This window comes from Bos indicus x Bos taurus, chromosome 23 (genome assembly GCF_003369695.1).
Source record: "Bos indicus x Bos taurus breed Angus x Brahman F1 hybrid chromosome 23, Bos_hybrid_MaternalHap_v2.0, whole genome shotgun sequence".
NCBI lineage: Eukaryota > Metazoa > Chordata > Mammalia > Artiodactyla > Bovidae > Bos > Bos indicus x Bos taurus.
This window is the reverse complement of record NC_040098.1, coordinates 33,964,211-33,982,471: the sequence shown is the minus strand read 5'-3', so window position 1 is coordinate 33,982,471 and position 18,261 is coordinate 33,964,211. Positions and strand designations below refer to the sequence as shown.

The window sequence follows — 18,261 nt, the reverse complement described above, 5'->3', positions numbered from 1 at the left end:
ATTAATCATTATAGGAATGATTAATACATTATGGCATAACCTGAGCAGTTATAACAATATGCCCACACAGAAAGACTCCCCTCCCTCAGGACAAATTGCAGAATAAGTTAGAGCATGATACCAGGAATGTTGAAAACAAAATATAAAATTATGTACATGAATTGAAAAGTTCTGAAAGTATACATAGACAGTCCATGGAGAGGTCGGATTGAGTGGCAGTCAGAAACATTTTAATTTTTCTATATTGCTTGAATTTTTGTAAAGGAAATGGATTTATGTATGATTGATATGGTGCAGAATACTTTTTTGAAACTGCAGACATTTGGCAACCCACTCCAGTGTTCTTGCCTGGAGAATCCCAGGGATGGGGAAGCCTGGTGGGCTGCCGTTTATGGGGTCGTACAGAGTTGGACACGACTGAAGCGACTTAGCAGCAGCAGAGTCGGGACTAGAGAGGAGAGAGATTTCACATACAAGAACATATAAGACAACTTTGATGGGTAACAGCTCTGTTTATACAGTTGTTTATATCTGTAAGTCCTGCAAAGGAGAAATATGATTTCTGAGAAATAAGGTATTAGGTTTCATAAATTCTGATTACACCCTAATAATTCAGATTCCTCAATAAAGTTCCCATGATGAGCTTTGAGTTACAGACCAACTTCTTTATTTTTATCTGAAGGACTTCTAGAGATGGGATTGGACTCCTGGTAGGAAGCACTATACCCAGTACATATTGCTGCTGCTGCTGCTGCTAAGTCGCTTCAGTCATGTCCGACTCTGTGCAACCCCATAGACAGCAGCCCACCAGGCCCCGCCATCTCTGGCATTCTCCAGGCAAGAACACTGGAGTGGGTTCCCATTTCCTTCTCCAATGCATGAAAGTGAAAAGTGAAAGTGAAGTCACTCAGTTGTGTCCGACTCTTCACGACCCCATGGACTGCAGCCTACCAGGCTCCTCCATCCATGGGATTTTCCAGGCAAGAGTACTGGAGTGGAGTGCCATTGCCTTCTCCGTACATATTGCTAAGACTCACCAAATACCATGCCTAATAAGCAAGAAATTCTATGTAAAATAACACTCTTCTTGGGCTGCTGCTACTTGAAACTTTCCAGCTTTCTAGCTCTAGAAACTTGACATGTTTCTAGTTCTCAAGTTACTGACTTCTCACCTGGCCTTTCTGAAAATGCCAGCAGAACTAACATTCATTTATGTGCATTAAATCCTAGAAAGGTCTCGAACCTTCGGCAAACAGTGAAGCTGCTATGGTTTGTTCCTTACTTTGCTTTGTCCCAGGCGGCCCAGGTTGTTACACCATGTGGCCACCCCTGCCCCACAATTCCCATAATCCCTGGGAAGCATCAACTCTGGAGGAATCCCAAGCACCTTGACTAAGAGTTGAATGAACCCTACCAATCTGAGCTGAGCCTCGTAGCACAGAAGCCAGAAAGCCACAATTGTCTCTCTTCTTTTCATACAGTGAAAACTGCTGCCTTCTCCCTGGCTATGCAGTGCTAAGATCCAAGTGAACACACAACAGAGTCTTTTGATATAAAATGAGTACAGGATTTCATGTGTTCTGATATGACACGGTGATACAAGTACACTGGGCCTTGGTGGGTGTGATGAGCCACCAGCTGACCTGAAGTTCCTAGTCTGTTTAAATTAGAAGGTAGCTTATCACATCACCAGGCAATTTGGGAAGAGCACTGAGTCTGGAGATGGCAGGGTCTGGGGAGGGTGGGTGTGGGGCAGATAAAAAAGATCAAGGGATCAAGAGGTTCCCCCTTCACCCCACTAGATTTCTTGCCTTGTTTGGACCAAAAATAAAAGGTCCAATATGAGCACAGTTCAGAGGGGGAACTAGCCGGTGCCCTGGAGAACTCAAAGATAACCTGATTCTTACGAATAAATGAATGAATGACAGAGGTCAACCTTGGAGAGTTGTTTGGAGGACGGGCAATGAAGGGCATCCATCACAGAGCAGGGCTCTGCAGCAGATCCTAACACGCAGCTCCTGACAGTGCTTCCAGTATTAACAGCAAAAATGGAAGAAAAATGCTTTCAAAGTTCAGTCCAGGTGACAGCTCCATTTCCCCTTACATTTTTATAAACTGGTATTCTGGTTTATACTTTCTTGTGAATTTGATTAGCCTGGGTTAGCAAGCTTCTCTCCCCAGGTGTGAACAATTCCTTTTGGGGACCCTCAAGGTTAGGTAAGACAGGGTGAGCTCCTTTCATCACCTCTCAGGCACGAATCTCCAAATGAATGAGTTCACAGTAGACATTTTAGAAGCATTGATTAACCATAATTGGACAAAGCAACCAGTCAGCTAGAAGGAATGCTGCTGCTGCTGCTAAGTTGCTTCAGTCATGTCCAACTCTGTGCGACCCCGTAGATGGCAGCCCACCAGGCTCCCCCATCCCTGGGATTCTCCAGGCAAGAGTACTGGAGTGGGTTGCCATTTCCCTCTCCAAGAAGAAATGTTACTATTGATCAAAGTTAAGTATACTGAGACTCATGAAAGGAACAGGAATCATTAGGTTATTTTTAGTTTTTCTAAGCATAAAAGCACTCTGCTGCATTAGGATAATACAGAGAAGTAAAAAGAAGTTAGGGCAGGGATGGGGAATAAAGAACCATATAGTTTCTATCCACCCAAAGACAACCACCAGTAGAATTTTGGTGCACACAATCTTCTTCAACTCAATAATTTTGAGCATAGTGCATACTAAATTGTGTATGCTGCTTTTTCTATCATACTCTTTTTTTTAGAACTATGTTTTATGGTTTATAATTGGCTTTTCTCTTCAACTACCTTTAAGAAGGTACTTAGGAGCTTCCCTGTGGCTCAGACAGTAAAGAATCTGCCTACAGTGCAGGAGACCTGGGTTCAATCCCTAGGTTGGGAAGATCCCCTCGAGAAGGAAATGACACCCATTCCAGTACTCTTGACTGGAGAATTCCATGGACAGAGAAGCCTGGTGGGCCATAATTCACAGGGTTGCAAAGAATTGGACGTGACTGAGTGACTAACACACACTAGGTTGACCCACAATCCAGGTGCTCTTCTGGATGATAAAAGAGATCCATTCAGTCTGCATTATGCTTCTGCTGTTTAGTCGTTATGTTGTGTCCAACTCTTTGTGACTACGTGGACTGTAGAATATCTAGCCAAGCTCCTCTGTCCATGGGATTTCCCAGGCAAGAATACTGGAGTGGGTTGTCATTTCCTTCTCCAGGAGATCTTCTCCACTGAGGGGTTGAACCTGTGTCTCCTGCATTGGCAAGCAGATTCTTTGCCACTGAGCCACCAAGGAACACCCAGTCTATATTATAGATGCCTTTTATTTTTGATTTTAAGATATGGTCAAAGGCAAAGTGTATCCTTGCAAGAATGACTTCCCTATTGGAAAGGAAGGAGCAGATTAGCATTTGTACATGTTGGAGTTGCAGGACATCAAGCATTATGAAATTTAAAAAACAGTCACACAACATCTGGACATCACTCTCTTCACCCTGGAAGAGTAAGGTTTTTATGGTCTGTTTCCCTTCTTTTTCATTTAGCTGAATTCTCCAATATACAACACAAACAGGTAATTCTGGAAGATCCCCACTATTGACAGAAAATATAAGAGACATCTGTGATTTCAGAACAAAGTAAGAATTTCTTAGTTCTCATTGAAGCGTTTCTCATGGGGGGAGAATGTCAACTTAGAAATCAATAGTTGCATAGCTACAAAGCTATACCATCTCCACCATAGACTGAGACTAATCTTCTGTGATAAGGCAACAGCCAGCAGGTCAGCTGGTAGGTTGCTGGGATGACATGCAGGTATAAGTAGACAATTCTACAATTAACTTGAGCGTTGGCTTGGTGCCAGGGATGGGAACAGGCAAAGGATCATGAGACAACTTTGTATGGGTGTATGTGTGTGAAAGTGTTCAAAAAACTGCTGTGATGATTGCTGGACAACTGTATACATTTCCTGAAACTCAAACTATATACTTAAGATGAATTCAATTTATGGTACGTAATTTTACATCAATAAAGCTGTTGGAAAATCTCTATCAGTTTCCAGAAAAAGTCATCATTCCTTCTGCAAGAGGAAATGCCAAGGAATCAGGACCTGAAAAGGAAAAGCTCAATTAATAAGCAACCACCTGTGAGCTGAATATTTTCATGTTTTGATCCTTTTCCCTGTAGGCGCCACATAAGATGCAGCACATTGGCCCCACTGTGCTTTCTGACTCATTTTGTCATGCCCGGGTTGTGTTCCTCCACTCCCCGCTCCTAACAATGCCATCCTGTTTATGCTCCCCCACATATTGGTCAAGAGCAAAAGTATAATTCAGCTGTCTGAAAGAGGCATGTGGGCCAGATGTGAATAGCCTGCTATGCTAAATGATTATTTAAGATGAATCCTAAAAATAGATGTCCGTGTATTATATGGTTGCAAGGTACCTATTACAGAACAGTTGACTAATCTTAAAAAAAAAAAAAGTGGATATATTTAAGTCATTGGCTTTTTTTTTTGGTAGTGTTCTGTCTTAAAATAAATCAAGGCAAGGGCTAATATTTGCTTCTCAGTTGTCAGCTTCTGTTTACTAAGCAAATGATAAATACATGCATGAGATATTACACTGATTAACTGAGACAAGTGATGTGAATGGATGAAGAAACTTATAGAACAACTTTGATGTCAACTTTGGTCCCTTGGTTAAGGTGTTGGATGCCTGGAAAGTTTCTATTTTTGCCTTTGTAACTGGTAAGTGGTTGGTAAGGAGGTACTTTGAGGCTATGCAAATATCTTGTTTCTTTAACCTAGAAGTTTTAGCAACCACTGATGATTTTTGCCCAAATCAATTATCATTATGATGGTGGCAAAATGGTATGCTTTGAACTCAGTCATTGTTTTGTACATTTGTTTGAGCTTTCTTGAATCCTTTTATTTGTTTTTATTCGCTGTCAGGTCTGTTGGGATGGACTCATGGATTCTTATTTTATTCAGTGGGTTTGATCCATTACTACTATTTGATGCAAAAGTCAACTGTTTCCTGAAGCATTTTCTGAGCAAATCAACCAGCTCAACCAGAGGAATCTTGCCGTGTGAACCACAAAATTTCCAGTATATTTGGTTGCACTTCTATCTTATCTATTTATTTATTGTTTTCAAAGTTTGGTGTTTATTTAACTGATTTTTTCAATTTTTATTGGAGTGTAGTTGAATTGATTTATAGTTGATTTACAATGTTGTAATTTCAGGTATGTAGCAAAGTGATTCAATTATACATATATACATATACATATATACGTAATATATCCACTCTTTTTTAGATTCTATTCCCATGTAGGTCATTTCAAAGTATTGAGTTCAGTTTTCTGTGCTATACAGTAGGTTCTTATTAGTTATCTATTTTATATATCAGTTCAGTTCAGTCGCTCAGTCGTGTCCGACTCTTTGTGATCCCATGGACCACAGCACACCAGGCCTCTCTGTCCATCACCAACTCTTGGAGTTTACCCAAACTTATGTTCATTGAGTTGGTGATGCCATCCAACCATCTCATCCTCTGTTGTCCCCTTCTCCTCCTGCCTTCAATCTTTCCCAGCATCAAGGTCTTTTCAAATGAGTCATCTCTTCACATCAGGTGGCCAAAGTATTGGAGTTTCAGCTTCAACATCAGTCCTTCCAAAGAACACTCAGGACTGATCTCCTTTAGGATGGACTGGTTGGATCTCCTTGCAGTCCAAAGGACTCTCAAGAGTCTTCTCCAACACCACAGTTCAAAAGCATCAATTCTTCGGCACTCAGCTTTCTTCATAGTCCAACTCTTACATCCATACATCATGACTACTGAAAAAACCATAGCCTTGAATAGATGGACCTTTGTTGGCAAAGTAATGAATGTCTCTGCTTTTTAATATGCTGTCTAGGTTGGTCGTTACTTTTATGTCTAGCTTCTAGGCTGGTCATAATTTTATATATAGTACTGTGTATATGTCAATTCTAATCTCCCAATTTATCCCTCCCCCTCTTTCCCCCTTGGTAATCATAAGTTTGTTTTGTACATCAGTGACTCTATTTCTGACAAAACTTCCAATTATTGATGGGAATTAACATACTCAGGGACTCGGTGTTTTACAGTTATTTCTCTGAATGTTTCATCTCCTTTAACAAGCTACAAACTTCTTGAGCATAGGTACCATCTATCTGTACCAACTTCTTTGACGCTCAGGGTAGGATAGAAAAGCATTGTCTCTGGAGCCAGGTAACCCAGGGTTCACTCAAGTTCTCTCTGAGCTCCAATTTTTCTTGTCAATAAAATGAGGATAATAAGACCTAAGTTACCAAAGCTGTTGCAAGGAGAAAATGAGATAACATATGTAAAAATCTTAGTGTGGAATAATGGTTTATTTTCTACTATCAATGTCTAGAATGAGCCCTTAGAAGGTATATCTGACTTTTATCCATCAAATAGAATGCACTAATTATAATACCATACATACTTTTTAGGTAAAGAGATAGTGTTAGTCGCTTGGTTGTGTCCAACTCTTTGCAACCCCATGGACTGTTGCCTGCCAGGCTCCTCTGCCCATGAAATTCTCCAGGCAAGAATACTGGAGTGGGTTGCCATTCCCTTCTCCAGGGGATCTTTCTGACTCAGGGATTGAACCTGGGTCTCCTGCACTGCAGGCGGTTTCTTTACTGACTGAGCCACCAGGGAAACCGAAAGAGATATATAGAAATAAAGTAATTTGATATTACTGCTCCTCTCTTTCTTTCTCTTTTATTCCCCCCTCAAACCAATGAGAGCAGAGCACCGTGAAGCTATTTTCAGCATCATGCAGAACCATCTGAAGAGTAAAGAAGAAATGTTAATTGCATGTCTACTCACTGGAACAGTCAGTTGTAAGAACTTCTATATAATTGACACCATTTCAGCCTGAGGAAAATGAAAACCCCTCTTCTTCCATTCTAGTGGATTAAATAAATGCAGAGAGAAGCAGCTGGCCTCACGATAATTAGAAGAGAAATGATTCAGGACCTAAAACTTGCTTAAATGTCAAGGGGGGTTGAATGGATTTTGACTAATGTTGTCATAACTCATTTTAAAATGCAAAGTCTAAAACACTCAGAAACCCTCATTTGGTGCAAAGTAGACATTAAAACAGGACCAAGAAGTTTCCTGGTTCAAAGGAAAAAACATTTTGTGCTTAAATGAAGCTTGAAGCTATCAGCAATAATAAGTCAATTTACTAATTAAAAAAAACACACACACACACAAAACAGTAAAAACCGTGCACATCAAAAGGGGAAATTTCTTGGAAACACTGTCCTCATAGACAGCTTGGCTGATCCTGCTGAGAAAAAAAATCCACCCACCACAAACCCTCATTATTTGATCATCAGATTCAAAAACAACGCTCCAGTATGAAGGAAATGGCCCCGTGCCTGGTGTTATCAGCTCCTCTAGGCTTTTCTTGCATGTAGCCTGTTTACCCCTAGAGCTTGGCAACTCATTTCTAGCTAATGGTGACTGTTGCTTCTTTACTTCAAAATACACCAAAATGGTACTAATATCTTTCACTGTTATTTGACTTTACTAAAATTAAGTAAAGTCATTTTTTACAGTTTTTTTTTTTTAATTGGCTTTAATTTTTAAAGCAGTTTTAGGCTCAGAGCAAAATTGAGCAGAAGGTACAGAAATTTCCTATATACTCCCTGCCCCTATGTATGCACAGTCTCCCCTACTCTCAACCTCCACCAGAGTGGTACATTTGCTACAGTCAATGAACCTACATTGTCACATCACCCTCATCCAAAGTCTGTAATTTTCATTAGGATTCACTCTTGGTCTTATACAGCCTATGAGTTTGGGAACATGTGTAATGACTTGTCCACCACTAGAGCATAGGGAAGCAAAATTTCCCACCTCTGAATGTGTCTATTTTGCATGTGGATTGATTTAAGCTGATTATCTTAAGAAACGGAAGACTCAAGAAGTTTGAAATTACAATTTTTTTGTACTTTATTTTTTAGTTTGAAATTACAATTTTTTGTACTTTATTTTACTTTTTATTTATTATTTATTTTTTGGCATGCAGAACTTCCTTGACCAGGGATTGAATCTGTACCCCCTGCAGAGGAAGCTTGGAGTCTTAGTCACTGAACCACCAGAGAAACCTCTAAATCACCATTTTTTGGTAAGCTCATAGTTTTTATTATTTTCACTAGAATGGAGCTACATCTTTGGCCATCTTAAAGAGAAAAAGCCCTTTGGTTCTAGAAGAATGTCCCCAACAGTGTGCTGGGAAGCATCAGCATGCACCATGCATGGTTCCTTTGCCTAGCATGTGTGTCCAAAATGCATTCGTTCATGGGCATGAGAGTCAGGTAGAATATGGAACTGAATCTTATAATTAAGCTACATGATATAGCTCATCTCAGAGAAAGGAGATGAATTATCTTTAAGCTTTTTAGATATGGCCTACACAATCAAACAAATAGATTTTTTTTATCAATTAATTTATTTCTGGCCATCAGAGCAATTAAGTGGAATTATTGGAGGGTTGACTGACAATTTTATGCAATGGCATGCATGCTTAGTTGCTAAGTAGTGTCTGACTCTGTGATCCCATGGATTGCAGCACACCAGGCTCCTCCGTCCAAGGTTTCCTGCAGACAAGAATACTGGAGTTGGTTGCTATTTCCTCCTCCAGGGGATCTTCCCGACACAGGGATTGAAGCTGTGTCTCCTGCACTGGCAGGTTGATTCTTTACCACTGAACCACCTTACAGCTAAAGACCTCAACTCAATTATGGTAATGCCATAGGATCACAGCTTTCGTTTGCACAAGGAGGTGACAGTTAAGCCTTGCTTAGGTGAAGCAATGGACTCAAAGCTAAGGCAGTCTTTTCAAACTCAAGTTACATTCGTCATTTTATTTCTGTTGTTATGACAACACTTTTAAAAGCAGTACTTCAAATGCTTAGCATTCAGGCATCTTATTATAGACTTGAATATAATACACGAGGGTATGAAGCGCAGCTCGTAGGGGTTTTGAAGGAGCTGAGATGCACAGTTATAACACCTGGACACCTTCTCAGCTTTGGCCCCTGAAGCTCCTTCACTTGGCTTTTTTATGTAAAAAAATAGTGAGGGCTCATCCAGAGGAGGGAAGATGAAAGAATTTACGTGGGAAGATATGCATTATTATTCACAGTCTCTGTTCTGATACTCTTGATTACAGCCTGCGTCATGCATTTTTTAGAAGTCTGTAGGTGATGGTGTGTTCTGATCAACTTCAAGAGCTTATTGTTAGCTATTGGAGTGATTCGTTTACATAACTATAACTCTATAGAAAAAGTTCTCATAACAGACTTATTATGAAAATTAATAATCTATAAAGGGAGAGTGGCGTTTAGCATGAAACAGGAAGCAATGACCTTTCTGTAACAGGAAGCAATGACCTGTTGTGTCTGCACTCCAGTCTGGTAAAAGCAGAGAAATGTTTGTTAAACCTTATGTTTTAATTTTTTAAATTGACGCACAGGTGATTTACAATATTGTGTTAGTTTCAGATGTACACCAAAGTGATTCAGTTATATTCTTTTTTTCAGATTGTTATCCATTATAGGTTATTACAGGATAAGTGAAAATAGTCCCCTGTGTTGTACAGCAAGTCCTTATTGCTTATCTAATTTACATGTAATAGAAAAGCACAGAATGCTTCACAATGTTGCACGTGATCCTTGCACAGAGGCCGTGCTAATCTTCTCACTCTTGTTCCAATTTTAGTATATGTGCTGCTGAAGTGAGCACCATTTTTTTAAAAGCAACATACAAAGAAAAAGATGTTTTTACCAAGGAAATGAGCCAGTTGAATGTTGGCACTTTCCGATTATTATGTGTTGGGTTGGCAAAAAAGTTGTTCCCTAAGATCTTATGGAAAAACCTGAAGAAATTTTTTGGCCAACCCGATACTAATAGGGAGAATTTTGTGTCTTCTGTTAATTCTCCCTGCCTTGGAGTAAATTTTTTCTGATAATGTGACCTTGGTCTCCCTAAACCTGTGGCGTTCTGTCTGAAGTCATGTGAATTATTACTGAACAAAGCAGAGGTGAAAAAAGGAGGATGCAAATGATAACATTTCAGAAGAAACCAGTGTCAGAGAGTTACTCTGTGGTTCAACTAGAATAAGGCTGTGTCTGAAAGTGCCATCATATGCCAGCAGTTTCAAAGCTGCGTGGTTTCCCAGAGGCCCGCACACATGTTCTCTGCATGGTAATTTTAGCAAATTAAACCGCTATAAAGGGAGTAGTGGGTTCATTACTGGTCCTTGCTCCTGCATACCAAGAAGGTGGTCATATGAACAACATCTGCTGGGTTATTTTGGTTGCCAAAACCAAATAATTTATAACCAGAATGCAAAGCAGTTAGGTATAGCTATGTGCAAATGCCTAGATTATCAACAAAGCAGAATTATGTTCCTTTTTATGATACATAAGAGGGTAAAATAATTTCTTACTGTTCTTTGCTCCAACCAGAGGATTTGAAGCTGTAAAAACAGGAATGAAGCAAAAAGTCCATTTAATCCTTAAAGTACAATTTAGTTGCAAAGAAAGAACAAATGCTTATGGATCCCACACTGGACCCATCAACATATGGCAGACTCCCAACAACAAAGACAAAAGAATACATTACAGGCCTATTTGTACACATGTGAAATGCCGTATTACTTGGATTCTGAACCCAAAGGCACTGTCAGGATACCTCCCCTCACAGAGGTTCACATAACTCCAAAAAATCACACGATGCTCCCAGTCAGCTAGCAAATTAATCTCCACTCTTAGCTGTCTGTAATTCTTTGCCCATTCATGTCCTTAGCCAATCCACCTAGAGGGGAGTCAGATTCCTTTTTCAAAAGCAGGAAAAAGAGGAGCTGGAAGACTTCCCCAAGACAACCTGTCTCCCCCACCACACCATTCCATCACCTGACTCACCAGTTCCATCACCTGACTCACCAGTTTCAACCCTATTCTAGGCCCTTCCCTCCGAATTTACTCCATCCTCTGGTCACATTAAAGTTGTTCCAAGGGCTATTTTTTATTTTCTGGGACTCAAATCTCATTATGAAATGCTTGGTCTTCTCTTGGCTCTGGGTTTTAAATTTTGTCTCTAGTTCACTAGCAAGAAAATGGTTTTCATTCATTTTCTTGGGTCCTACCCACTGTCTCCATGCACCCTGTCCCTCTGGCCAGTCTGGGAGAAATAAAGTAGGTTAAGATCTTCACAGGGCTTCAGACTCCCTGCTGAGCAAATCATTTATTCATGGGAAAAAAGGAGGAGAAAGGACAAGACTCAAGAGATATACTGTTGGGAGTCTGCCATATGTTGATGGGTCCAGTGTGCGGTCCATAAGCATTTGTTCTTTCTTTGCAACCAAATGTTACTTTAAGCATTAAAATGACTTTTTGGTTGAGTATCTTGTCCTTCTCCTCCTTATACATCTAGATGCAACGTGTAGACTTTGTCTTGATTGTCATGACAAACCTACTGAAAAAAGTCATTTTTGAGATACTTGGGACATTTTAACATGGATTAGACTTCAGATCATACTAAGGAAATATTGTTCATTTTGTTAGGTGTGAAATGGAATTAGGATCATGCAGAAATATGTCTATACTTTTGAGATGCCCACGGAAGTTTGTAGGAGTGAAATGACATATGGTTTAGATTTGCTTTAAGATGTTTTAACAACAATAACAAGAGGGATAGATGAAGCAAGTGTGGAAAATTCTTGACAATCATTGCACTGGGTGATGGGTTTTCAGGAATATGTTATTCCATTTGCTTTATTTATGTGCATATTTGAACATTTTAATGTGTCTACTGTTCCAGCGCTGATACAGGAAAGCAATCCTGAATAGTGAATGGGTGTCACGGCCCACATCTAGCATGAAGCAGTCAAGTATCGTGTCAGAAACTACTTCTTAGCCTTTAGCCCCTTTATGGAACACTTCAGAACACAGGGAATGTAGGAATGGGGGATGTAGCATGAATGCAATACATGATGATCTCTGTCCTCCTTGAATCTCAGGGCAGATAAAGGGGAAGTCAGAGAGAAGGGAAATTTGTCTATTTTCTCTAGAAGGAGAAGGAGATTTGGTTTAGCATGTTTGCTTGGTGGGTCGACCCAATCCCACTTCAAAGCAAACAAGAAGCCTATAATTTGACCACACTGGAGGTCAAATTAACTGGCTTTAATAAGTTCCAGACCCACCTAACTTTCCACTCCTCCCGGCCCAACATCTGTGTAAACACAGAAACCCCAAACTGGGACCACCTCTCTTGGCCATGGAGCAGGTCAACAGGGAACAGAGCTGTGGGGTCACGGGGGCCTCAGATTTCGCCTCTGTCCTCTGCCTGGTCGGGATAAGCATGTGGGAATAGTCCAAGGCTTTCACCATGGACAGGGCCACAGGGGGTCTCAGGTGTCAGGACTTGAGGAACAAGTGCAGGCTCTGAGCAAACTGGCAGCGCTGAGCCTGGGAGCATTCGTCATGCAAAATTGAAAAGATGAAATAATCTCTGTGTAGGGAAGTTCAGTTTTCCAGTCAACTGACAGAGGCCTTCTCCACCATAGAGGTAGATATAGTAGCTCAGATGGTAAAGAATCTGCCTGCAATGCAGGAGACCCAGGTTTGATCCCTGGATCAGGAAGATCCCCAGGAGAAGGGAGTGGCAAACAACTCCAGTATTCATGCCTAGAGGATTCCACTGACAGAGGAGCCTGGTTGGCTACAGTCCATGGGTCACAAAGAGTCGGACATGACTAAGCGACTCACACTTTCACTTTCTCCACCATATAGGGCTTCTAAAGAATTTAGTACTGATGCCAAAGTTAAAAGAACTTAGAACAGGTGACCCTTTGGGGAATAAAAATAAAGAGAATGGTGCATCTTTTGGTGGCCACACAGCTATCTGAATCTCTACTATCATCTAGTGAGGAGATTCATAATAACATTTCAAATCCGCAGATTGGTCCTTTCCAAATGCTCTGACATCTATACTCTGACAACAGCCATGTAAATAAGGTAGGGCAACTGTCATGATTCCCACTGCATAGGTAAGGAGACTCATCTGTAGACAACTGTACTAACAAGACTGTTGGCAGAACTGGATCTAGAATCAGAGTTTCTACCCATCTCTACTTTCCTTTAGCTGAGAAAGCAGAATTTCTCCTCCAGTTTTCTTTGCCTTCTTATTCTTTAAATTTGGCCATGACATGAGGCTTGCAGGATTTTAGTTCCCCAGCCCTCAGCAATGAAAGCTTGGAGTCCTAACCACCAGACCACCAGGGAATTCCCTTTTTTGCCTGTTTCTTAATACGACTTTCCATCAACTTGGAGAGAAGGGTCACCAGTACTCAGAACACCCTGTGACCTCACAGACATCATTAACTAGCACTGATGATCAGGTGCTCAGAGGGTTCGAGAACAATTGACCTTTGTTTCACTGTTACTCTTATCTTTTATTTTCTTATTCCATAACCATTCCCCATGAGCTTCTTAGGTGGCTCAGTGGGTAAAGAACCTACCTGCCAATGCAGGAGATGCAGGATACTGAGGTGCAGTCCCTGGATTGGGAGGATCTCCTGGAGGAGGGCATGGCAACCCACTCCAGTATTCTTGCCTGGAAAATTTTACAGACAGAGAAGCCCTGCGGGCTACAGTCCAGGGGGTCATAAAGAGTCAGACACAACTGAGTGGCTGAGCACTCATGAATTCACTCACTCAACCATTTGCCACAATGAGATGCTCATTATGACACAGTATAACAATAATAACAGCATTTTAGAGTCAACAAATACAAGTGGGTAATCCTTGCTATTCAGGAGTAACAAATTCATGACTAAATCCAGAAAGCCATGTTCACTGTTAGAAACTGAGTTACTGGGCTTATTTGAAGACATTTACCACATTAAATAAATATTTAACCTATATTTTGGCCTCTGCACCTTCCTATGGATATAACTATCAATAACCTCTAGAAAGAGCATAATACAGTTTAGAGAGTCTCAAACCTGGCTGCATATTAGAATTACCTGGAGAGCTTTTTAATAATGTGATTGTCTGAGCCTCATCCCCAGTGGTTTTAATTTAATTGATTTGGGTAGAGCCTTGCCAGAGATACATAAAATCTTCCCAGGGTTTCATTTTTTTTCTCTCCACACCGTATGCCATAATCTTGATCACATCTACCTCCTATTCTTTCAATGCACAAAAAATGGAGTTATTCATGTTCTTTAGTTGCTTGATTCCAACTCCGATACAAAAAAATATTTGGGAAAGGCATTGCCAATCTTCACCAGAAACACAGGACAAAACTGCATCACTTCTCTAATGGCAAAAAAGGAATGGCTTTGGGTATCCTAGGGTTTAAAAGAAAAACTGTCCACTGTGTGAAGACTCAAAAGTAACTCCCTATCAGGACTGGAACTTATGGTCATCTAACCTTCTGTTTCCCAATTGTGAGGCCAAAATATAGGCCTTCCGTGTCAGGGCGTGGAGACCAAAGAATTCAGCCTGCCTGGCAGAAACACTTTACACTGTGCAGCCTTGATGAGTTGCCTGACCTCTCCAGACCATAATTACCTCATCTGTAAAAGTGGGAAAAGAAACAAACTCCCAGTTTGCTGTGAAAATTAAATACGCTAATGAATTCAAGTGCTTAGAACAGTGAAGAGCAGGTGCTATTCTGATTGTTACCGTGATGAGGATGTATTACCAAGTTGTCTCCAGTTTAATGAGGTCTAGATGATGACATCCTGTGCATCGCCCAGAGAAAACTGGGAGGCTGATTTCATGAGTTTTATACTTTACCTAGGAGCTCATTTATAAGTACTGTACATTCCCAAGTCTCTTAAAAGTGGAATTAGCTGAGCTAGGCTTCAATTAGAGACTACATAATATCTGCAGAGGTGGTGAAAAAAAAGTTGATTCCCCCGAAATAAAAAAATGCAGTTGGTATTAAATACAGCACAAGATCCTAGGATACTTTACCACCAAGCAGGCATCTGTAAGAGTTGTTTTTCTATAGTATGATTTGCGAGCTTTTCAGTGGACGCCCTCCAGACAACCAGCTGCTCTGAACATTTTTCTCTTCTGAAGGATGTCATTCACATTGTGTTTCTCAAACCTCATCTCAAGACTTTGCAATTGAAAGTACAGAGAACGTTAAATGTGGGTGTTGAGTACAATCCAATGGGATGGGCAGAATTTGGAATGTGACCTGGGCAATGTCTTTTTAAAAAAATGACATGCATTCATGTAAGAATGTATTTTGATCCCTAGGAGGGACAAAATTTTTCTCTGCACCAAAAATATATCATTCGGCAGTATGGGTTTACTGTTTCCGAGTCGGCCGTGCGGGTGTTTCAGCCCCAAGAGCAGATGCCCTCCAACTGTTCAGCCTGGGGTATGAGGGTGAAGAGAAAAGGGGGGCAACTGCGTGGACAGGTGGCTGGACACAGCCAGTCATTGCACCCCCTACCCTTCTGCTGCCTTCCAGAGCTGGATTTCAGACCATGCTGTGTGTCACAATTAATGTTCTCAGCAGGGAAGGGCAGTATCAGATTTATCACTTATGTTTCTGTTAGGACTTTCCGAGTCAAGGAAAATGGTTCAGGTGGGAGCATTAGTCTTAGTAAATGAGAGTACACTTAAACTTAACACATGTATATGTAGGTTACATATTTCCTGAGAGTCAACTCAGAGACAATGTCATGCCATCATAGCTCTAATTAAAAGAGACAGAATCTTAGAGATTGTTGCAGTCAGTGTGTTTGTAAGCAACAGAGACAAGCAGCAAGTAAGAACAACGAAGCAGCAGGATCCAGAAGCTCAAACACATACGTTCACATACAGACACCTCAAGTTTACGGTGTGTGGCTAGACCATCAGTCTGCAGTCACACAGTTGGTGTGAATATCCTCTTTGGAACAACGACCTCTGCTCGGTTTCCTCGTCTCTAAACACTTACATCATTAAGTTATGGTGATAATTAAGGGAAATCAAGCCTGTAAAGTATAACGCACAGAGTACGTACTCAGTAAAACGGATGTCTGCTACTACCACCACGACCACCACCATCATCACCGTCATCATTATCATCAAGGTCAAGGATAAAAAGACATGGCCTCACCTAAACAGTGAAAGTTTCATGTTTTTATGCTCTGCTTCATTTTGCTAATAGAGTTGGTCTTGCTAAAACCCAAGATCTCAATTGCTGAAATCTGGTGCTGTAATAAGATTATCGTTGCAACTCAACGATATTGAGTTGCAATTGAGTTGCAACTCAATTGTCTCAGCTGGGCTCCCCTGTGAGGGCGTGTGGGGAAGGCAGCAGTCATCCTCAACCTTCTGTTAACCTTGTCTGAAGACAAAAATCTGATCGCAGCATGTAACTTGACCGAAGAAAAGTTGAATCTTTTTTGTCCCCCCAAACATAACAACTGTAGGCCAAAAACACATATTTCTTTTTCTCTTCATGGAGTTTACTTTGATTGTTCCTTTTGGATCTTTAGGAGAATGTGATGGAGGGGTTAGAGAATAAGAGTGAAGGTCAACGTGCAGTGTTGACTTCTGAACTTCACTGCAGCGCTCTGGTTTAACGAGCTCAATTTCACCTCGTCTAAGCCCACATAAGACGTTTCTTTTACAATTCATTGCTGGGGTAATCTGCCCCTCAAGGAATTGCTCCAAGTCCATCTTTCTGATAGTAGTAACTTTAGTGATAACCTAGTATATACTTGTTTTGGTCTGGCTACAGGGAAGTTCAGAGCAAAACTTGCTGCTCAATCATAGCATAAACATTCATTCTTTAAAGTTAAGATATTGATTTTTCTGAGTTCCTCCTTTTGATATTTATTCTCTTTTTAATTGTATGATATTATAACCTGTCTCAAGTTTTTGAAAAGTTACAAAGAATAATTTTTTTTTAATAAACTTTAACCAAATCTAGTCAAAGCTATGATTTTTCCAGCAATCATGTATGGATGTAAGAGCTGGACCATAAAAAAGGCTGAGCACTGAAGAACTGATGCTTTCGAATTGTGGTGCTGGAGAAGACTCTTGAGAGTCCCTTGGACTGCAAGGAGATCAAACTAGTCAATCCTACAGGAGATCAGTCCTGACTGTTCACTGGAAGGACCGATGTTGAGTTGAAGCTCCAGGACTTTGGCCACCTGATGTGAAGAACCGATTCACTGGAAAAGACCCTGATGCTGGGGAAGGTTGAAGGCAAGTGGCGAAGGGGGCGGCAGAGGGTCAGATGGTTAGATGGCATCACTGACTCAATGGACATGAATTTGAGCAAACTCTGGGAGATAGTAGAGGACAGGGGAGCCTGGTGTGCTGCAGTCCATGGGGTCGCAAAGAGTCGGACATGACTTAATGACTGAACAACATCAACAAAAACTAAACCTTATTTTTCTCCCAATTACCATAGATGAATTCAAAGAGGCTTTAACAGCTCTTGCTTGCTTTAACCTATTGCTTGGCAAAAGTCATGAGCATATTTCCATCTCTGTCCACTCACTGTCCCATAATTTGTTCCAGCTGCTTGTTTCAGTTTTAGTTTTTGGAAGACACTAGATCTCAGAGGTTCTGAACAATGTGGAAACTAGCAATCATTATTATAAATCCCCTATAACTCTTGATAAACAAAATAATCATCATTCCCAGTGAATTATTCCCACGAAGGAAATTTTACTCAGGCTAACACAGGGTGCATGAAGATAATTTCTCTTGCACTGATTTAAAAAATGGGCACTTCTGGAAAAGATTATACAGGAGTTAAGACAGTGAATCAAAGCTTTTGTTCTGAAAATTATATTCAAATGTAGTCAGTCCAAATCTGAGAACTCTATTTGTGATGCAAATCAAAGGCAAAAAATACTTCTGTTTAACAAACCAATGCAATTTTTCATATCACACACTGGTTACCACTTTAAGTCTTCTCTGAGAACAGAGGGATAGAAGGGTGAAACATGCACGGATTAACCAGATCTGACACCATTCATTTCCTTCAACTGCAGGTAATTACCCTGCATAATTCTCCTATGCATAAATTAAACTGCATGAATTAACAATGATCTTGTTTTCCTACATTCAGTAATTGAGACAAAATTGATCAAGAGACACTTTACATGTGGGTATGGATTAGACAATGGTCCTTCTAAAAGAGAAGG

At 40.6% G+C, this 18,261-nt stretch overlaps 1 protein-coding gene and 1 non-coding gene across 8 annotated transcripts in view; both read right to left on the bottom strand.

The window, feature by feature from the left end:
- The window catches only part of RIPOR2 (RHO family interacting cell polarization regulator 2), a 211,583-nt gene that overhangs the window by 54,872 nt on the left and 138,450 nt on the right, over positions 1-18,261 (bottom strand). The gene's annotated exons all lie outside the window — the stretch shown is intronic.
- On the bottom strand, positions 9,724-9,830 carry LOC113882312. Its single transcript, XR_003508329.1, has one exon. It is a non-coding gene; the product is annotated as a U6 spliceosomal RNA (small nuclear RNA).